This window comes from Pararge aegeria, chromosome 23 (assembly GCF_905163445.1).
Source record: "Pararge aegeria chromosome 23, ilParAegt1.1, whole genome shotgun sequence".
Taxonomy (NCBI): Eukaryota; Metazoa; Arthropoda; class Insecta; order Lepidoptera; family Nymphalidae; genus Pararge; species Pararge aegeria.
The window spans coordinates 7,556,876-7,579,074 of record NC_053202.1 but is presented as its reverse complement, the minus strand read 5'-3'; the positions used below and the strand labels follow the sequence as shown (position 1 = coordinate 7,579,074).

General features: G+C 36.8%; 1 protein-coding gene across 6 annotated transcripts in view; it reads left to right on the top strand.

Moving 5' to 3' along the window:
- Positions 1-22,199, top strand: part of LOC120634305 (C-terminal-binding protein) — a 134,927-nt gene that overhangs the window by 50,593 nt on the left and 62,135 nt on the right. For 4 of the 6 annotated variants that reach the window (XM_039904802.1, XM_039904797.1, XM_039904798.1 and 1 more), the window contains exon 2: positions 18,083-18,120. The gene's annotated coding sequence lies outside the window, so the exon portion shown is untranslated. Of the gene's footprint in view, positions 1-3,736; positions 3,929-4,642; positions 4,791-18,082; positions 18,121-22,199 lie in introns of those variants that run through there. The other 2 variants (XM_039904800.1, XM_039904799.1) reach the window with 2 other exon arrangements.

Sequence of the window (22,199 nt, the reverse complement as noted above, 5' to 3'; positions counted from 1 at the left end):
TAGTGCTGTTAGTAGGCGAAGAGCGACCCTTATTGACCTCAGTAGTAAGGGCCCGATAAACATGCGACGCTGCAACGATGCTGGCATTTATCACTAGATCAAAGAAGAACTATTTCTTCTTTATTCTGCGCTACTATTGTTTTGGAGAGTTGAGAAACTGGCGCGTTTGATATAATTTGTTTGGAATAATTAGTATGCATAGCGACTACAGAATCGCGACTCTCAAAGGAATTCTCTAACTTACGAATATTTCAATTAACAAATGCATAAACTTTATATTATTTTTTATCACGCTTCAATTTTATCAGAGACTAGCTGGATTTACAAAAACGAACAGTTAGATCGGACCCATTTGTATTCTATTTTTTTGTTAGTCAAACCCTTTAGTTAGTTAGACCCTAAGAACAGCTATTATTTAATATTTGATATTTCGTACATGCGGTAATGAATTTTATATAGGTGAATAATTCGTCTATGTAAGCGGACTCCTAATATAATTGTATGTTTATAAATCTCTTTTTAGATTATGCCAGACCTATTTTACAATTTTCTCTGTACAATACTTGAATCTAATGAGACGTTGGAGACACCCTAAATTTAATTCATATAAGGCTGGAGCGGCTGAAGAAACTACTAATGTAACGCAATATATTTCAATATGAGGCAATGACACGAAAAGCTGCCGACAGAAGAACTAATTTAGACAACTCGGCAATACTCGCTTTAATAAAACAAGTGAGACGTATCCGACGGTTTTTATTGCTTTGTAGGCGACTTCGGTGGCTTGGGAATCTCGTGTCATTTTCTATTTAAGTGGATGGTAAATCGAAAATCTGTTATCTGGTACAAACTATTCTTAATTTGAATTCTGAGTTTTGTGGATTACAAAAGTGGTGTAAAAAACAAGGACTCAAGTCTGGTACTGAAGTTTACACAACTTGAAAAAAAAAAACAATGAGTGTTTATTGATATTAAAATATTTTGTGCAACAAATAGTTGGTTGGTTTTTCGGTCACAAAAATTCGTGAAAAAACTAACAGTACTGGAACGGTAAATAGCTTAGATGTACGTCTAAATCGGTAGGGTGGTAACTATCTACGGCCGAAGCCTCCACTAGACCAGACACAGAAAATGCTGAAAATAAAAATTCCTAAATTGCCTCTGCCTGGAATCAAACCCGGGACCTCCAACTTAAAACCACAGCGCTCACCGCTGCGCCAGATCTGTAATATAACGTGAAATAGATTTTTACTAGTACCTAGTAGGTATTTATAGAATCGATATATATATAATGGGATTTCCACCCACTCAGACCTTAAGTCACCTTCGCCTTAAAATGCACTTGCAAGGCAAGAGTAAATATTCTCTTATCACTATAATAGCATTGCGCAATTCCTTCGAAAAATAAACAAATGCCGGCAGTCGAGAAAGCTCCACGAGGCGTTGGATTTCTTTTTAAATATTTTCCCAAAAGCCACGGTACTTCGTGTATTATTTGTTTAACATTTGATGAAAACTGAATCCCGTGCGTATAGCCTTGAATGGGTCGATATGATTAATAAAATAATAATCGTGTAAACCCGCAAACCCACATTAAACCAAGGTCGAAACTCTAAATCCGTTTTTCAAAAAGAAAAACTGCGGTGAGAATAATGAAAAGGTTTCCCAACAAAAAGTATATAATAAAATTATGGACTCTTGATTGTACTCTTGATTTTTCGACGATGCAATGTGAACGTAGAGACAGGAATCAAATAACGTTTTCACCGGCGCGCGGCGTGAAAGGCAATCGCCGCTCGCGGCTGCATCGAATTTATAGCAAGATTGATAAGTAACCGCCTGGCCTAACCGCTCCGTAATCCGGACCGCTCTTACTATACTATAAACCTTATTTACTGCCGCGAGTCTAGTGTTTAGTATGTTTGACTGCAGATCACCGGGTCCGGCCAAAGGAATTTGGTTTTTCTATCGAGATATTCTGAGTTCTAGCCCGCAGTAGGGAAATGCCGCGGAAAACGCGAAGCTGTCTGTCTTGTGCCTGGTCTCTTTCCGGTCATCTTTGAACTGCTGTCCTAAAAAGTAATTATATATTACTTTTAAATTGTATTATTGTACCCATAGTTTTTAAGCGTCGCTCTGACAGTGCCTACCGTCCAAACGTCACGTCTGGCTTCACGGAAGATCAGCGCTGTGTCTTAACAGGCACTGCAAACATGCTGAGTGAAGACCATTTTGGGATCACACCGTTCCTATAATTGTTGTGTAGACTATTAAGTTGTATTTTAATTCTAGTGTGTGTATATCCAAATAAAGCTTTTCTTTCTTTCTTTCTTTCTTTCTAGTATACTTACTGCTAGCCAAAACGTATACTAAGTCAGTTACAGATGTACATTACAAAAATATTAGTTCATTTGTCTGAATATAATTTAGGAACTTGAGCAATCATATTGTTAAGAAACGAGAGCGCGCGAAATGTTGGAGCATTTCGAGCATAGTGCGTACGTAACGAATAGAGTGAAAATAGTGGTAATCTTTCCCTGCAAGTTCGTACCGTTTTACCAGGCACTCGCACAGCTAACGAGCATTTGGTAAGTGTGTCTGGATTGTCAACCTTATTATTAAGAAGTAGTGTAAGAAACAGGCCCTCCTACGCCTTTGTTCCAAAGTATCCAAAGACACGAATATCTCCCGCGTAGTTGGAAAAGTTCTCCGGAAATCGATCCGTCAAATAAAACAATGCACGGTCACGATAATAAAGGCAAGTGAGTTCGCCGTACTATATCAATGTATTGAAGCCGGGACTGCAATGGTGGCTCATCTAGCACTGCAGAGGTTTATGTGCGGATGGGCATCACAACGCCATTTCTGCAATCACATCCGCCATATTTAATATAAGACAACTTTTTGCTCGTCTCACTAAGATGGTCGGTCTAGTTAGTGATTCTGGTATTCTGCGCAGAAGTACCTTATAGAGAATATGTCAAATGTCAAAGAAAAAGACATTTGTATTGATAGACGATAATTTCAATTTCACTTTGTTCAGCACCATACATAATGTTACATTTATAATACAATATTTAAAATAAATCTAATAATATAATGTAACGTATGTACACCCAGAAATTTTCGTGTATGGTGTTCCGAACCCATGTTGTCAATATAGTTTCGTATATAAAACTAATTTCATCTCAGGTCATCCAAAAAATATTTGCATACTAGAAACTGGTTAGAATATAAGAGTGAGTGTGCACCTGTGTTTGCGCATACACTTAAGCGCAATGAAATCTCCCCGATCACTGATTTGAATCATCGTGGCCGAAAATAGTTCAAAAAGAAAATAGTTAATATACATAGATACTTATAAAATACAAATAAACACCCAGACACTGAAAAACGTTCGTGCTCATCACACAACATTTTCAACATTTTCCAGTTGTGGGAATCGACTTAGTAAGCAGGGTCGCTGGCCACTGCGCCAATCGGCCGTCAATCATTATCACCCGTAGGAGTATAACATAATATAAATACGCAGTCTTTTTAAGCTAATTTTTTGAGAACGGCCTTAAATATGCCGCGCCGTTTGTCGATACATCGCACACGTGGCGTGGCGGGGACGCGCTTTCGCGTGTGTGCGTACCGCGTTTATATGGAATTCAGTGATTACGCCACCTATCTACGTCCGAGGCGGCGAGACCGCGTCCAATAATAATAATAATTAGCCAGTTGTTGTCGGCCGCCGCTCACTGCCGCACGACCGCGGCAGATGCAATAATTTTGCACCGCGCGATCGGAAAGTATCGCGTACAACTAACTGTAAACGTGCTAGTGTGACTATACCTCTCCCAGTCGTAAATCGATTAAGTGAACTGTCATTTCTCTTTTGTTAGAATAAAAACGTACGTGCGACCGAATCTTTCCGAGTGTATGTGTGAGTGAGACTGTTTTTAACTTAATAAGAAATCGATGAAAGAAATTTTCATTTTCGTGTTATCAGACGATCGAATCATTGCGTGTGTGTTTTTGCGAATGTTTTTACCAATCAATTGTTCGATGAAATTCGGTCGCCAATTCAGTAATCGGCAGTGCGCACAACCGCGGCAGAAGCACTTATACCTAAGCGCGATTGAATAATATTGCGTGTACTCAACTGCTTTCTTTCTCCCTCATAGTTTGCTAAGTCAAGGAAATTTAAGTTACTGTTCTATATTATTATACAGGACGCGCGACCAAATTTATATTACAAAATGTGTCATATTTCGGTGAAGTTCATTTAAAGTTGTATATTCTATGCAAGGCCACCTGGCCACCTGGCCTGGCCTTTTTTTGTAAATAATTTGAAAATTTTGATTTAATGTTTTGATTTTATTTATATACTTACTTAGTGTCCTTCCTTTAGTGTTTCTTAAATTTTTTTTTTTACACACAACAAAAAAATTTGATTTTTTTTACAAAACCTTGAGTAAATACTCTGTGTCACAGCCTTAGTTAGTTTGCCAAATTTTATTAAAATCCTTTAACTCAAAAACAAACATTCAAGAATATAAACAAATTTAAATTTTTTCATAAATTAGTGTCTTTTTAACTCTAGCGTAGACATTACGTAGTCGAAAGGTTTTTTTATGGTGGCTTTGTCAATTCACAGCGCCATATTATGAAACGCAGTACAAGCGCCTTCAGTTATTGTTGGACAAGTTCTATTGTGATATCTATCTACTGAGTGCGGTGTACCTGCCGTGCTATAGTGCCATTGTGATCGGATTGTTCACAGTTCGAACCGAAGGACTTATCAGGTACGTTTGTTTGACTTGGGTTATGTAAACAATGGTTCTGCGAGTGTTTACCTAGTCACCGATGCAAATAGGGCTGCCTCCCGTCTACAGTGCAGTTTAAACAGGCTCATTACCGCCACTTAGATATCTAACCGGTAAAGCGGCAAAGCCTGACATAATCTATATAGCCGAGTATCGTTTACTGAGCTTGATTTCAATGTTTCTTACAGGAAATGTATAAAGTGGGTAAAATAATTAAACTTTTGATAACTATAAATTCTCATTTTACAGATATGTATTTTATTTAATTGATTAGGATTTGTATAAATAAAAATCCTAATCAATTAAATAAAATATCTGTACGCTAATCATTTTTTAGTTAATTAGATAGCTTTCAAGTAACAATTAAAATTATATTTGATTAACAACCTATGTTCATGACATTGAGTTGGTTGGTATTTTGATATAATTACGGGTGCATTTTCTATACACTTCAGACCTACATGGACTTCGAACAATGCAAGATACCTTCTGGGGTCTTTTATCAATAGTCTTCTTTGGAAATCTGTGTTGGTGTGGTTTTAATAAAATATTGATTGTAATTCAGTCTAAATTAGGCAGTTTGTCGACAAACTGCCGATTTTCCTTTGCACCAATTTTAACGTTCAAATTCCGGCTAGTTTATTAACAAAGGCGATAATATATATATATATTTTTAATTAAAACAATCTTAAGTTTAAAAAGGTGTAGAATTGGAAAACTCCCTTTAAAATTTTAAGAAGGGTACGCACAGGATAACCGCTAGTATGTTATATATACTTACATACTATCATTTATGCAACAATATCAATCAGTCAGCAACAATAGATAAGTCCAAGTTATCATGACATCATATCTATTTACGATGATAAATTACTATCGCTTACCGGACCTACATATTAATTAAATGAAATATATATACAATATTTATTTATATAGAATGTGTTCAGCGTATCTCAAGATAAAAAAGTGTTAGAGGTTTTTTAATTGGAAGCATATGTAAATAGATAAAAAAAATCCTTTAATTTTAGACTTCCTTATTTTTAAACTATAAACCTATTTTCTGTGACTGTATTTATTTTATATAGATTATATATATGTATATTCGAGAGATCAACTATAAAAAGCTCTCATTCTATTGCACTTTGTATAGAAAACCTTGAAGGGAAATAATTAATTGCACCCTTAATCTTACAAACATTTTATAAGTTTTGACACCCCTACCTATTGAAACTATAACAAATAGGTGAACTTGTGAAGTAGGTGCGCTAGGGTTCGCTTAGGTTCCGCTCGTTATGTACGAGCGTTCAGTGACCTTGTTTGTGACTAGACGCGCCCCGGCGTATCGGACACGTGGCGGCGAAACTGTTTACCCGTCTGATTAACCTTCTTTTATGACGTTATTATTACACAATACAATAATAACATACCAAATATTAACCAACATTATACTTATCATCACTATCAAAATAGCCATCTTCTTCTTCTTCTGTTCCTGGGCCGTTTCCGCACTTGGTTGGTAACGTATCCCGTCTAATGCGGCTCCCCGCTGGATCACTTCAGCCAGCCGAGCTCACTCCAGAAGCTTAGCAGGCCGCCCAGGTCGCCGAGTGATTCATGGAGTGTTGCTGTTCTATATCAAAATAGCCTATAACAAACCACTGCTGGACAGGCCTCTCCCTACGGGAGGTACGTTAGGTTTGCCCATAATCACCACGCCGGGCAGACTGGTGGGTGATCGCAGTTTATGGTAGTAAGCAAAGAGGACGCCGTCCGTTCTCTGTTATATTCCCTTAGTCGCCTCGTACGACAACCGCTGGAAGAGGGGTGGTGACTACTGTATTCTGATGTGTCTTCATCACAGTTATGTAAAAAGAGCAAGTATTGGTTTCCTTGCCGGTTCTTCTCAATACAATCGGCATTCAGAATCGGTGGTAGATTTACAGATTTAGCTTCTCGATTATAGGCAAAGGTACGTTTGGGTCGCAAACTTTAGTCAGGATGGTCGAATGTTAAAGTAATTTTATAAAGTGCGTAAATAATTAAACTTTTTATAACTATAAATTCATATTGGTCAGATATTTTATTAAATTGAATTGTTTTTTTTTACAAATACGTTAATGATTATTATGTTTTGTATAAATAGTTTTCAAGAAACAATAAAAATTATATTTGATTAACAACCAATGTTCATGACAGTTGGGTATTTCGATATAAATACTGGAGTGTACCGATAATGCAGTCGGCATTATCGGTACACTCCAGTCCTACATGGACACGAACGATGCAAAAATACCTCCCGGTGTGTTAATCGTTTATCACGTGCGTGTGTTATAAACACAATACAATAGCAATCAACTGGACGTATATTGTAGCACTACCAAACAAATTTATATAATCATGACATCGAATACATTTTTCGCTTTTGTGAAGTTTGTGCACCCCTAATTATGAAGGCCATATTATTAAAAAGGTGAGTTTGAGAAGTAGTTATACACCAACGTTCAAAGGCTTCAAATGGCATGTATTATCGTTTAGTAACCGTCCGACTATTTGAGCGCATTCGTGTACACGTGTTTGTTAAACGTTTAACTCTACTTTTATGACGTATGTGGTTGTTAAAGAATGTAATGAAACACGAGAATTTATTATTCTCCTTCTTTGCAATCACGCTGGCCAAGTGCGATGGTAGCCCACACGTTTGAATCAAGTAAAAAATGGACCGATTCATCATGAATACAATATGTTTGTAGTTAGACACATTTTCAAATTCAAATTCAAAATTCATTTATTTCAAGTAGGCCTAATATAAGCACTTTTGAAACGTCAAGTCTGTCTGTTTGTAGTGATTCTACCACCGGTTCGGAAAGCAGATTCTACCGAGAAGAAGCCGGCAAGAAACTCAGCAGTTGCTCTTTTCCAACATCAACAATTTACATTTTGTATTTTAACATTCATTTTTCTATCTTGTGAGAGCTGAAAGCGGAGCCGGATGCTTCTAGGCAACCTTATCATTAAAAAATTCATCAATTGTATAGTAACCTCGCTCTAATAAATGTGTTTTAACAAATTCTTTAAACTTGTGCATTGGCAGGTCCAAAATCACCTTAATCACCTTTTTCATTTTGCTATTCATAATCTTAATTAATTAAATATTCTTTAAAGAAAAACTTTAAGTTACTGACCTTATTCTGCCTTAATTTATATCGAACTAAGGAAGTATAATTCCATCAAAAGGCATAATTCCATAGAAAATCCCAATAAATAATACAACGCGACCGAAGTTTCGAGCATAAACTACATAACAATAAGGCTATCGTGTTGGTTAATTTTCGTTTATGTAAATGAATACGTGTTTTTTGTATCAAGACAGTACGTAGATTTTGAATTTGTCTTCACACTGTTGTTTGACTTTCGCACACGTGTAACAAACTCGCATGGTAACAAAATGTTTCTGCTGACGTACGTATCTGAGGATCACGACACCTGTAGTACCTGGTTTTTTCTCTACTAGACTAAAGGCTACTGATTGTGGTCCACGGGGAAAAACTACCAACATTAAAAGTCACACAGTGACTAGTAGTTTTCCATCTAACAAATTATTGAAGAGTTCGTGTCATACATAATTCATACTTTTATACTAGGGGTTACGGGTTATATTAAACTCACAACCCCCGAATACAATTTTAACGCGGCATCGCACTGTAACGCCGAATCGCTTGGTGGGCACGGCTTTGTCGATAGGTTTATATGGATAGAAATATAAATAACTTAGAATTGAAACTCAGTAGGTACAAAAAATCTTTGGAATATTGACTCTAGTCTAATGTTATACCGCATCTTAGGGCCCAGTGCCTTACCGAACATTAATACAATCATTGACATATTTACTTGTACACTTTAACAAAGGAAACTATACTATAACATACAAAAGTGTGTTTAGTTCTCTAATAGTTATAAATTGGACAATTATTTAAATATTTTTAAAAGCAAATTAGTAAATTAAGTAAGTAATTAAAACTCTCCCTAAAGTTACACATGTATTTGTGTTCTAAGAAATGTTGAGTTATATCAAAACTTTATAGCGCGCTGAAAACAATATTGAGTTTACAATGTTCAGACCGAAGTTTCTCTTCCGCACTTGGAGCGTGTAGATTAGCGTTACGTACAACTTTTGTTAGTAGGTAAGATTTGATTAAATTAACTCAGGTATTTTTTGTCGTAGATTGCTATCTTGATGAAACTTTTCGGAAATATTTTATGATGTTGTGTTTAGTTTATTGTTTTCATCATCATCATACGAAGATTTAGAATCTCCAATAGTGGCAGGTAGGTTAACTCTGACTACAAAAATTGTTATTACCTACTCACTGCAATCGCTTAAATGGTGTTATTTTAAAATTGGTTGATTCCCTTGTTTAAGAATTATTACCCTTATTTGAAGGTAGTTGAGGTATGTTATATAAAATATGTTGTTTTCAAATAACATTGCTGTTCAAGCAATGGTGTTAAGCCATCCTAGTTTTAGTCATAGGGACCGGCATCAATGGTATAACGAGCTCAGAGTAACATTGTATATTGACCTCCGAACATTATCAGCCGTTGAGTTGGTGACCATCCTGGACCGATGATGATGCATTTTTGCACCACAACATAGTTACATAGGTTTTACTTTCTAAATAGGATCTTAGATGATTTTAGGCTGTATACCTTAAGGGGTTGCTGCAATCTTGTTAACATTTTTTTATTTTGATGCAGATTTTTGCACACAGACAAAAAACACACCATACTTTAAACAACCCGCTTTTTCGCCATAACGTACATGTTCAAATGCGCTATGCCAGCAATCCGTGTTCATTACCCATGTAACTGTAGCGGCGTAGAAAAGTACGCGGAAGTCGGTTGCATAACGCGAAATTGCCGACGAGCCATGTTATTCCAAGTTCCACGCTCGTGTGCATCGGTGCTTACGAGGCAGGGCCGAATGTCGCTTACCATGCGTGCGTACACCGTGAATTGAGAACAACGTATCGGGACAGAAAAAAATTGACACGCTAATCTGCTCGATTGTACCGGAACTCTACTTACCTATACTAATAATAGAAATGCAAAAGATATTGCGCTCCCTGTATTAAAATATATTCTGTATAAAACTTACCCAACTTAAAATATTAGTAGTAGCACTGGGAAAACGAGAATAAACTTTTTCGTAACACCATTTATCGCCTTATAGTGGATCAATCAATTTAAAATTTGCCCATTCAGTTCTTTTACTAGCAAGTCTTAATTTAGCAATCACGTCAGTTCAGATTTGTTCAGCCCCCGTTCAAAACTCACAATGTGTAAGGAGAAACGAGTACAAAATTAAGCTCGTTGCAAAACTGCTCTTATATTATTTTTGATTTATTATATTATCAGCAGCTGAGACATGGACCATTAAAGCAGCTGATAGACAACGTATTGACGCTTTTGAGATGTGGTGCTGGAGGAGAATGTTGCGAATCCCGTGGACGGCACGCAGGACCAACGCATCGATTTTGAGACAGTTAAAATTACAAGAAGGCTATCAACCACTGTCTTAAGAGGATTCTCGAGTACTTCGGTCACATTGCCAGAAGAGATGGAGACAATCTTGAAAAGATAGTGGTCACTGGCAAAGTGGAAGGAAAGAGACCTCGAGGACGTAGCCCGATTCGTTGGTCGGATCAAATCCGCAGTGCTCTCGACACCAAAGTGCATACGGCTTTAAACGTTGCTCAAAGCCGAGTCAAATGGCACAAAATCGTCCAAAAAGTTGTTAGTGGAAGGGGTCACGACCCTCAGCAATGAGGAACACGACGTAGAGAGAGATTATCAGAAGGGTTTGTCAGACATGAGTAATTTAAAAAATGTGAGTTAACATTGTAAACGTAACTTGCAGCGTAAGCTTACTATCCGGAAAGTCCTAAACCGTAACCAAACGTGTGGTACCCGTTGACGCGGCGTGTAGCGAAACGTGAGTGCTGTTACAATATTGTATATACTTACTCGATATGTACGTGCATGTACGCAAGTGGAAATGTTTCACTAATGATGTCACACTCAAAGCGCGTTGATAGCGATCGCAATTTGCCGACGTGTGCGGAAACTCGCGTGTTTAAATATTGTTGTCTGTGACCACCTTTTAGTGATGTCGGTAATTTCAAAAAAGTATCGATATATCTCATAATATATCTTTGAAGTTATTTACTTGAATTCAGGTACTTTTTTTACTTCAATTCAGACACATTCAGATTTACTTCCTAAGAAGTAAGTAATGGGTACCGTAAATTTTTTTACGATCTAAATACCCTGGGACCGATTTGTTTTGCCCATTCAGTCACGGTTCTTCTGCCCACCAATGCCATTTTTGTATGTCCGTGGTAAACTAATTTGTATGTACGCCTACCGCACCTTTAAAAGTGTTAAAAACTCTTCATTGACTGCGTAACTTACCTACTTTTTATGTTGATTTAAGACTTTTCATGCAACTGATATAAACTTAAATCTGGCTATAAAACTAGAAAACGGCCTTTAACAAACATTGGCAAGGAGTGAAACATGTGAAGAAAATAGTTTTATCATCGCGCTAAGAAAGATTTATATGGAGAGCGACTTGAAAAGTCTGAAAGGCAAACCGTCTATTATCAAGCAACTAGACGTTATTTATACTGCAGAGCCGGGCATTTATTAAAACCGGTCTGGCACACATAGGCAGCGGGCTAGAAAATACGCTCGGGGATCAAAGAAAGTTGTACTTGTAGTGCACTAGTGCCGTAGGTCAATGCGTTTACATTTTACAATGCGCGGACGCGGGCGGAATAGAAAGTTGCGGCTGGCTGTTCTGCGATACAATAGATAGTTTCGCAATAAAACGAATAGCTAAATCTATAGATTCGCTAGAAAACGAGTATAGTTTTATAGTTCCTTGCTATAAAATTGATTATTATAAATTGATGCAAATAGTGAAGATAGTTTCGCGATAAAGCGGACAGCTAACAGCAAAGCTGCAAAATGAGTAGTTTTCTTGTTCCTTGTTATAAAATTGATGATTATTGATTAATAACTTCCTATACAAGTGTAGATAGTTTTCGGATAAAGCGAATAGCTCACTCTATAGCTATCAGCTACAAAACGAGTAAAGTTTTGTTGTTTCTTGATATTGATTGATTCCCGGTACAATTGTGAAGATAGTTTTGCGATAAATCAAATAAATAATATTAAAATTATACGCTAAAATAACGAATAACGTTTTGTTGTCACTTGTTATAATATCTAAGATTATTTTTTATTGATTTTACTATAAAATTTGATAGTGAACTAACTACTGAAGTAGAAGGTAGGATGCTGTTGTTTTTAACCATAAGTTTTTATTCAGGTGGATTACAATCACCAAGTTAAAATTTATGGTCAATAAAGTAGACGTACGGAAGATTCATGACCTTGGCCAGTTTTGGGTCAGGATTTGAGGATGTGCCTAACCGGATGTGCTTTTTACTGCATATTTTACTATCATGCCGGTGCACTTTATAATAAAATTAAAGCTGGGAATCCTGTTTTATAAATGGCGCGATGTGACGCGACAAGATCCGCTATCAACATTACTCACCATTCATGAATTAGCATTGCCTGAATAACAAGCATTCTAGAAAGTAGACCTATGTTTATAACTTGTAGTAGGTAGAAAGGGTTGTTGTATCGTTTTACAGTACAAGTTAGTGCAAGACTAGTGGTATCTGCTTGTGATTGAACTGCCTCAAGTACATTAAAAATAACATAATAAAGTTGTATTGTTATGAAATCCATGATTCATGCATGAACGAAAACATGGTATAATTTAAGGATTAAATCGATCTAAGTTCGCGTTCGTATTTTGACAAAAGCCCAGTTTATGCGAAAACCCGCAGAATATAAAGTAGTATTTGGCTGTGTATCCCGAATCTTTTGGTCATATTCATGTACGACCTCAAATCTTAATAGACCCCTTACCCAGTTAGTACCTTTTTCCTTTTCATTTATAACTCACATTCACAACTGTCTAACCATAACCAGCTTGGGTTTATAAAAACCTTTAAAAATTGAAGAACAAGACAATTCCAAGACTCCCGCCTAGCAACCTAAGAGAGCGTTTCTATCGGAACACTGCAATCTCTACACGCGTGAAGGTAGTTGACCTTATGTCATTGTTGAAATCCACCGGGTAATTGGACGTTGTCGTGTGAAAGCTGTCTATCTAACCCGGCAACATTTCGAATTCATAATAATAATGATATAAAACCGCGTGTAAATTATCTCTACAAACATTTTTTTACGTGTTTGTTAACCGACGACAGCTTCCCAAGGTATTGTGATATTTTTCGTGACGAAATACATTATAATCTGATTTTGGTGGTTACTGGCGCAGCGGTAGGTACACGAATTTCACGATGTCGCCTATAAACCACCCACATATATGTATTTAAGTAAACTTTTACTGAAAATATGGATACATAGACACTCATGTTGGTGGTCCTGTTGGTGGTCCTGTTGGCACTGCTGAGTAGACTAAGTACGGTTTGCCGGGACTGTGCGGTTGCCGCTACCAGACACAGAAAACACGGTTTCTTATAACGGTTGCGTACGTCGGCAACAAAAAGTGTCTGCGTATGCGCAGCGCCTAAGGTGTTATTTATTGGCATATCTACGGGACTTCGTACTTGCGTGTTCTGTCACGCCACTGGCTCGGTTATTTTACGTTGAATGATTTTCGCGTTAAAACGTCATAAGCGAACTGATTTATGGAATGAGGCGTGACACTTTTCCAAATGTTTTTGTTTTTATTGATATAGTACCTATCGTCTGCCAAAGAATTTTAAGTGCCGCGTCTTATTGGTATGTATGCTCTTCTCGGAAGAAGGGGAAATACGCGGTTTGCCAAAACATATAAAACAGCTAACACAGTGATGGAAATCCTTTAATGATGATATGCAAAATTACGGCAATATCATAAATCTCCAACAGTGGACTGTTGGTTGATGAGAATTTCTTAATAGACAAAACCCCATACCTACGAATATTTAGTCTTTTCTCTCAATCCAACCCTGGAACTCATGATCCCTAGTCGAAAATGTAATTTACGGGGCTTAACTAACGGGGCAGTTTATAATTTTGACAAAATGACACGGTTTGCTGAGATGTAAATAAGTATGTATAATACACATTTTAGTGTGAGTTTGTGCAATTCGTTTGCTGGACTAATTCAGTATATATTGAACTTGCTTACGAGTTAAAATACTACTTAAAATGATAATCCGTGATAAGACTAGCTGTTTAATAAAATATTTTATTCAGCTTTGTAAAACTGAAGTCAAAATGAAAAGATAGAGGAAAAGGATTGATTACATTACAAAGTTTAAACAAAATGCCGGAGCGACCCAACTTTTAACTAAAAGAAAGAAATATTTTATTTAAGAACTTCCGATATATCCGCCGGTTGGAAACTTTCAACCAGTAAATCAATGCATTTTAATAGCGTTTTCCAGTTTACCATTAGCAAAAGAAAGTGATTGTTTTATATGTGAGTTTAAAGGAGCATTTATTTTATTATAAAGCTTGTGGTAATTGATTATTGCACTGTATTAGTTTCAAAGTGACTTTTTATAGAGTAAATTTTTTATATAATATTTTTATAGGGTATTTCTCGCGTCTTCTTAAAAGGGGGTTTCTTTCATGAGCTTCTTTTTCATCCTAATCCCTATTTATAGCTTTATATAAATTGGCGAGTGTAGTTATTCACAATGCAAAATATATGTATGTACGATTTATATTTTCAGATATACAATAACCTTATTGAACTCTAGATAGGTAATTAATTTGTGCACGATCAGCGGATTTTTTGGTCAAAAAAAATTCGTTATATCAGATATATAAAACGTGATGTGAATGTTCCTTGTTTTAATGATTGAATTTAGTAGTCATTTACTATTATTAGTAGTAATTTTTATGCTCTTTTCATTACATGTAACACTGAAATTCTAATCTATGTTTTCGAAATTTGGATACTTCGTCAAATTATCATAACTAAGCGGCTTTTAAGTATCGACGTTATCGCCGTAGACAAATTTAGTTATTACGCGCATCAAAATCTGCTATGTCACAAATCCGTCTAAAAATATTGCACTTGGCACTGAATGAAGCGGCGTTAACTCTTTGAAACGCGGCCAAAGTATTCTCTGCGACGACCTCACTTGCAAAGTGGTGCGAGCTCTTATCTCAAGAACGAAACATCCAGGGGCTCTATTCCTGGTTATTTCAACTTACGAATCTTTTAAAAAAAGTTAAATATTTATTCCTATTGATATTAAAAAAAACAAATTTAATAAAAATTTAAAGCGCTTCTGTCCGACTCAGTGGAGTGCGCTGTTGGGTTGCTTGTAGAGTCACTACATTCAATTAGTTTGATGAGTATCCTTCAAATAAAATCTAATTGATTTAAAGACGTAGTCGTATTATATTAATCAACACGCAAAATCTGCATTCCAATCAGGGGTAGGATTCATAACTGCAAAATAATAGATACCTACGACTTAGTGTTCAAAAGGTTCAAGAGTTTTCCATCTCTCCGTAACACAGCTTATTTCTAGCTTTATTTTATTTATATTATTTTTGCCACAGTATTCCTAATAGATTAAAATTATATTTATATAACACATGGATTAATTACGGTCTGAACCTACCTCCGAGGCGTTAGGTGTAAAAAGTGTTACACACAAAGTCACAATCATAATATTACAGTAGCACTAGTCTTCTAGTATTGCGGCATTGAGGTAAAGTAGTTATCATCATGCTTTATCATAAGTGAGTTATGCAGGTGAGATAGTATCAACGTAAACTGTCATCGATAAAAAAAGGTTTTGTTCTGGCTTGTTACCTGCCCAAAATACAATTTTATTATCAGTTATCGCTTATATTTGCATATAAGTATCGCTATGCTGATAATATGGCTTAGGATATCTAGAGCAAATTGTGTAACTAATAAGTACGTAGGTATTACTAGGCTAAAAAAGATATACTGGTTTTAGTACAATGAACTGAACGTCTTTGTAGCGAGGATTCACGTGTATCAGAAACACCCACCTATGCCAATATAAACTATGAAAATGAATCAATCGTATTGCTTTTTTTTCTCATTGCTGTATGTCAGATCATAGCTCTCTATATTCGTATGACTAAAATTGTCCACACAGTTCAAACATCAACCTAAGCCGAGGTCCGAGAGCCAATAGTGAAGGCGGCGTCCCTTATGTCGACGTCCCGACGTCGTCGAGCCCTGGGGCTCCTGCCGATCTTTTGCGCTCTCCCGCATTCCCCGTGACGCTGTTATAACACTTCAGGTGGTTATCAGCGACAAGATAGGAATAGGAATATGTTGGTCGATCGCTAAACTTGTGATTATAATATAGCAATTACATTTTAGTTAATCTGTTAGGGTATGGCCATTTAATAAACCCTTACCCCTAATCGGTAACTATGTGGCATCGTACCGGAATGCTAAATCGCTTTGTCGATAGGGAGGTAACTAGCCAGTTAATGCCTCCCACCAGATATTTAAACGAATTGTTTCATTCAGCACGCTGAGTCTCTTGTCAAATCATTCCAATATGATAATAAAATAAAAAGAAAGTACATAATTCGCCATCTTAGGGTCGTGTTGGATGTGATCCACGCGGCACTCGACCTCCACAAGGCCGGGCCTTTATTGATTTTTTATGCGCGCGGTCCATTCGTTACATTGCTATGCGAGGAGGTACCAACGCCCCATCTCGACACCCAATAGTATTATTGTTATTACTACAAAAGAAATCGCTTATACTCCCTAACTTCGAGAGAGTTAAAGGGCGCTTAGTAGGTATGAGATTTGCACGCTGGCGTAGTACTTTCTCAAATATCAATAATGACAAATTGACACTCATTATACGGTCGCAATTCTATGCCATACATTTTTATTTAACAATTATTGTTCTACCAAAAGCATTGTTGTAGAAATTGTAGACTAATTTGAGATTTAATACGACAAAGATATGTCAGATTTTGCATCGTAGTTCCAGCGTTTCGATACAAGATTATAGCTTACTTATAGCCCACAAGAGTTGTTTGCATTGAAATCACTAATCCCTTTTCGCTGAAAAAATTCATCCCCTAGATGCGTACTGGCAATTATATAGATTATAACTATATAATTGCCATCTAGGGGATGATTTTTTTCAGCGAAAAGGGATTAGTGATTTCAATGCAAACAACTCTTCAGAAAACTCCGCGTTTATAAATTCGATAGAACACACAAAGAAAGCTAACATCTCTTACTTGATCCTCATACATAATACACCCACGAGGTCAATATTTAAGACTGGCTTTTACGCTTCGCCAGCGGGATATTTGGGTCAAGCTTTTACTGACCGATTTCAGTCAAAAGTTTGAGCGATACTTTAAGTTAAACTAAATGCTTTTGAACTGTTCAAAACAGATGGGACTTCAAACTTGCTTCTTAGTTCCGAAGCTCATCGGTAGTTTTCCGTGAATCGATTAACTGCTTTGTCTGTCTGACTGTCCGTCGCGTCGCTCAGTTATCGCAGTGCGCAATAGAATGGACCGATGTGAATGCTTTTTTTTATATTTAATCAAATATTATGTTAATAATTAACCTCTGTTAAATGCCTGAAAAAATATTGAATCTATTTTAATGCATTTTTTTTACTGCACAGATTAAATCTTAAAGTATCAGATAATCATATAGTCATCAGATAATATGTGCAAATAAAGGTTAAGGACAGCGGGAAGCGTTGTGGCAATTAATAATTTACATTTGAGTATCTAATCTTTGTTGTAGAAGAGCAAAGAGACGAGATACCTTGGTATGATTGAACTAATTTGACGTTTTGATTGTAATACAGAAAATCCGTTAATTTAATTCCTCGGGCAAGTTGTCATAACTTGCCCGAGGAATTAAAACGTCAAATGTATCCATCAGATAAATACTATTTAGCGATTGAGAAACCTGCCCTTATCCATTTGTGCCAAACCGCATCAACTAGTATTATAACGAAAATGAAGCCAGTTATTCAATAAATCACAAAACTAGTTAGCGGAATTCGTGATAGTTTTATACAAAGTTAAATGTGCTTAGGAGCAGTTTGGTAGTTCGACAAACTTCCTAAAGCCATCTTGGCGTCATATTTATAGCACTATAATAAATTAATGCGCCTACTTGTTTGTTTTAGGTCATTGCCGGAGCAGAAAGCAGTTTGGACAACACACAGTGAGTTGTTATTTATTAAATAATTTGTAGATTTACTTGGGCAATTAATGTCGTTTTTGATGTGTTTATACAGTTAGACGTTCACAGTTAGAATGACGAACAAGTTTCGAAATTAGTTGAATCAAATTAATTACAGTAGGTATACAAGAGGATAGCGGCAAGTTCGCTTCTGGGTACATTTAAACTGTCGAATAAGCAGTTTTTTTTATAGTTTTTTTTATTTATTTACCACACAAAACAGATAATTACATAACAAAAACATAAGATCAACAACCCATAATAATAAAACTAGCCATTCTTCACCACATGCGTGTATAAATTCAGTCAATAGATGTGACGGACTTACGTTCTAGGATATTTTCCTAAAAAAATCATTTTATTCTACACTATAACTCCGACAAATTATAACCGATTTAAATATTTATTTTTGTAATATAGAAGTTATAATGAGTGTTTAATTTTGCCCAACCTGTGGTTGGAGATAAGGGACAGAACTCCTCAGCGGTCAGCAGCAAACCCCTCATTTAAGGCTTAGCGAGACTACATACTTTAATTTTTTTTAGATCCAAAACTAAATTTAATGCCACACCAAAAAACAAAATCAAACGCAGACGAAGTCGCGGGCAACAGCTAGTAAAAGAACATAGTGTCAGAGAATAGTGTCGAGTTAAATTATGAAAAATTAATTTATTTTTCAGTTGTCAAGCATGGTTTGTTTTATTTATAGCATACTAACAATGTAAAGACAATATGAGTTTTATTTGCTGAAATTCGCGAGAACCAGCCAAATCTGCAATTTGGTTCAATATTAATAAACCACACCACGCAGAAATTCGAAAATGTATCATTAGTGTTCCTTGTATGATATGGACTTCCGCAAAGTAACGCCTGCTTCTGTCCAGTATTATGTACGAAAAAGATGTTTATACTACATGCTGGGATTAACTCAACCTGATCATATCAGAATTTCGGTATGAGAAGGCTAAAGCATCGAGAGTTACCGATATAGCTGAGTGAGTTGCTAAGCTGAAGTGGCAATTGCGACGTTGCTGTCCCAAGGTGCTGGATCTGTGAACAAGCCTTATAAAATGCAGCGTTGATTTTTTTATTCGCTTACAATGCAGGCTACGTTGCCGGCGAATAAAAACACGCTTGCCCTTAGGCGTTATAGCGTAGGGGAAAAAAATATGTGTTTGCTGTAAAAAGTAGGTATTCAAAATTCTTAGGATTCTGGGGAGCATTCTTAAAAACTCTTAGACTGACCATTATAAGCTGATAGTATTTTGAATAATGCCTATAACGATAAAGCACAAAAAAAAACTGACAAAACGAAAACCCAAAATTTTATATTCCCTTTTATATACTCTAAGTAAAAAGTAAACACTTTTCACAGCGGGCTTAAAAAATTGGGCTCACGTTGCTAATGAATACCAGGTTTGATTTGTCCAAATTAGTATATCGTCTGATAGTTTTGATTACACTATATACCTATAAAGTGAACTGCGCTATAATAAATTGTCCACATATCTTTACGAGTCCACTATTAATCATTGTTATGGATGAGTTATATACAGTGGGTCGACAGCTCGCTAGATGAACGCTAACCACACTACAAATCATCACTCGACCGACTCCACAGGAATCTCCTGCCCCCTATGTCCCCCTCCCCTATCCTCCTCACAACTAATTCCCACCCATAAATGTCTCATACAATAGTTCTACGGTATTAAGTTTTAGTATCGAGGCCGGTACCTATTAAAGGCACCAGTTGTAAGTCCAATTAGAAGTAATGGTTGTCACCCTACGAGATGATTCTACAATAAGACCTAGACGCGATTAATGATTCCCTTCTCAAATACATGCACACTGAAACGGTGTTACGTAGCTTCGAACCAATCAATATGATAATTCCGAAACAAGACTAAAGCTCGCTTAACAATGAACTCGAACTACTTTAAAAAAAATTGCATACCAAAATTATGCAAGATACGATTTGTATAATGGCATCTGAAGTCGATGAATCGATCGAGTGTGTTGTCGCAGTAGTTTTGGAAAAAAATAATAGGCAAAAGAGCTATTCCAAAGCTAATTTATATCACCTTTTTCTTTTAATCGTTGATATAGCTCCGGCTTGCGCCGTGGACTCACAAATGATGCAGTAGTATGTTTCTAAACAACACTAATCGGAATGCTGAATTACTTGGCGGTCTTACTCGTTGGCACAGCCCCGGTAAGCTCGTAAAACGATTAGCTAACGTAAATTCCTTGTAAAGCTTTGTGTTGTGTAATTTGCGTATTCTTCCATGGCCTTGTCTTGACGTTTCTTCTTGTTATCATCATTAAACCATTACCGACCCGCTATAGAGCTTGGCTCTGCCCTAAAAATAAGAAGGCTGTAGGAGGGGGAGGTGCCCTAGTCAAGCACGCTGGCAAAGTGCGGTTTAGAAGGTTTTTATTAAGAAGTCTCACGCATCCAGGTTGCCTGTTTCCTTTTCTGTTTAGTTTCCATGTTTTTCTCAACTGTAACTTCGAAAAGTTCGAGTTCGAGTGGCGTGCCGAAGTGTTAAAATAGGGCTATAAATTATGGTTTTTCCATTTTGTTATTGCTTTGAGATTACATCATCGGCACGCTCGTTTCACATTTTCTCAGTTTGCTTCCCTCATTAGACGTGGGTAGAGAAGTTTAGATTAAAAAAAAACAAAATAAATTATAACAGGCCGCAGCTGGTCTGCTGTTTGTATGGTAGGACCTTAAACGTGTATCTGTTAATAGTAATTGCGATTGTCTGGCCATACGTGCGCGGCGAGTTATGGCGCAGTGGCCAAGCGACCCTCCCCCCTCTCCCCTCTTCCCTCCCACTCGGATCAGTAACCGCTTCTTAAGATGAAATGGCTTTGTAGTTGGTCGTACCCTACAGCTTGAATGGGCGCCCAGTTTACATTTACACAAGCAAGCATAACAGTTTTCACAGGGTGTCGACCGGAATAGGCATTTATCCTTAGCCTATCGATAATTCAAAGAAAAGGGTTACAGGACCCACGCTTCTCCAATGTTATGATGTGTCACCACTGGGACTAAAGTCTGTTTCATGCTCTCCGAGTCATAACAATGCACAACGCTATTTTCTCAAATCTGTGCGGGGGTCCTGTTAATTTCGTATAAAAAATCCAACAACATTATTCTTTAGATGAGGCATTTAATCAGTAAAATTAAACAAAATTGAAAATTCTTCAAACTAAGTACATGTTGTAATTTAGGTGTAGAAATTGCTGCTTTTTGCTATACATAATTATTTAATCTAGTACCCAGGCTAAAGATAAGGCCGTCATGAGACAATAAAATTAAATGGTTTTGGGGAGAGCATCAGGTTTTACGTCAGCACTTACGTAAACGCATAGCCTATTAAAAACGTAACCGGGTAGCTAAATACCATCACACTAAGCAGTATTGTTGACGCTCTTGTAGTAATATTATAATACTTATTTTAGATACGTCAAGGTATGTCATATAATACTGACATTCTAAAATAATACTACCTTAAGCGATGGCAGTAAGACCTTTGATCGAACATCCTGCACACTGCACTGCATTAACTTAGGTTTTTTGTCTTTATTAACGCATTCCACCACTTGCCACGAGTACACGGCAAAAACCACATTTTATAACGCTGAAGAGTGGACATGAAGCGCACGCCAATTTGACAAGCCTGTCTTTAGATGCGAAGCCGATTAATAATGTTTTTAACCATTCGCGCTGGTTGATGGGGTTTTTGATTAGAACGGTTAATAATAACGGTCACGTTGGGCTATAAAGATGTTTGCACTAGTAACTACTTCTTTAAATTAAATTTTTTACCCAAACATCATTATTATCATATCAACCCGTTACCGGCCCACTACAGGGCACGGCTCACCTCCCAGGAGAAGGGGTTAAGGCCGTATTCCACCACGCTGGCCCAGTGCGGATTGGTGGACTCCACACACCTTTGAGAACATTATGTGGAACTCTCAGGCATGCAGGTTTCCTCTCGATAATTTCCTTAACCATTGAAGCAAGTAACATATTTGAATTACTCAAA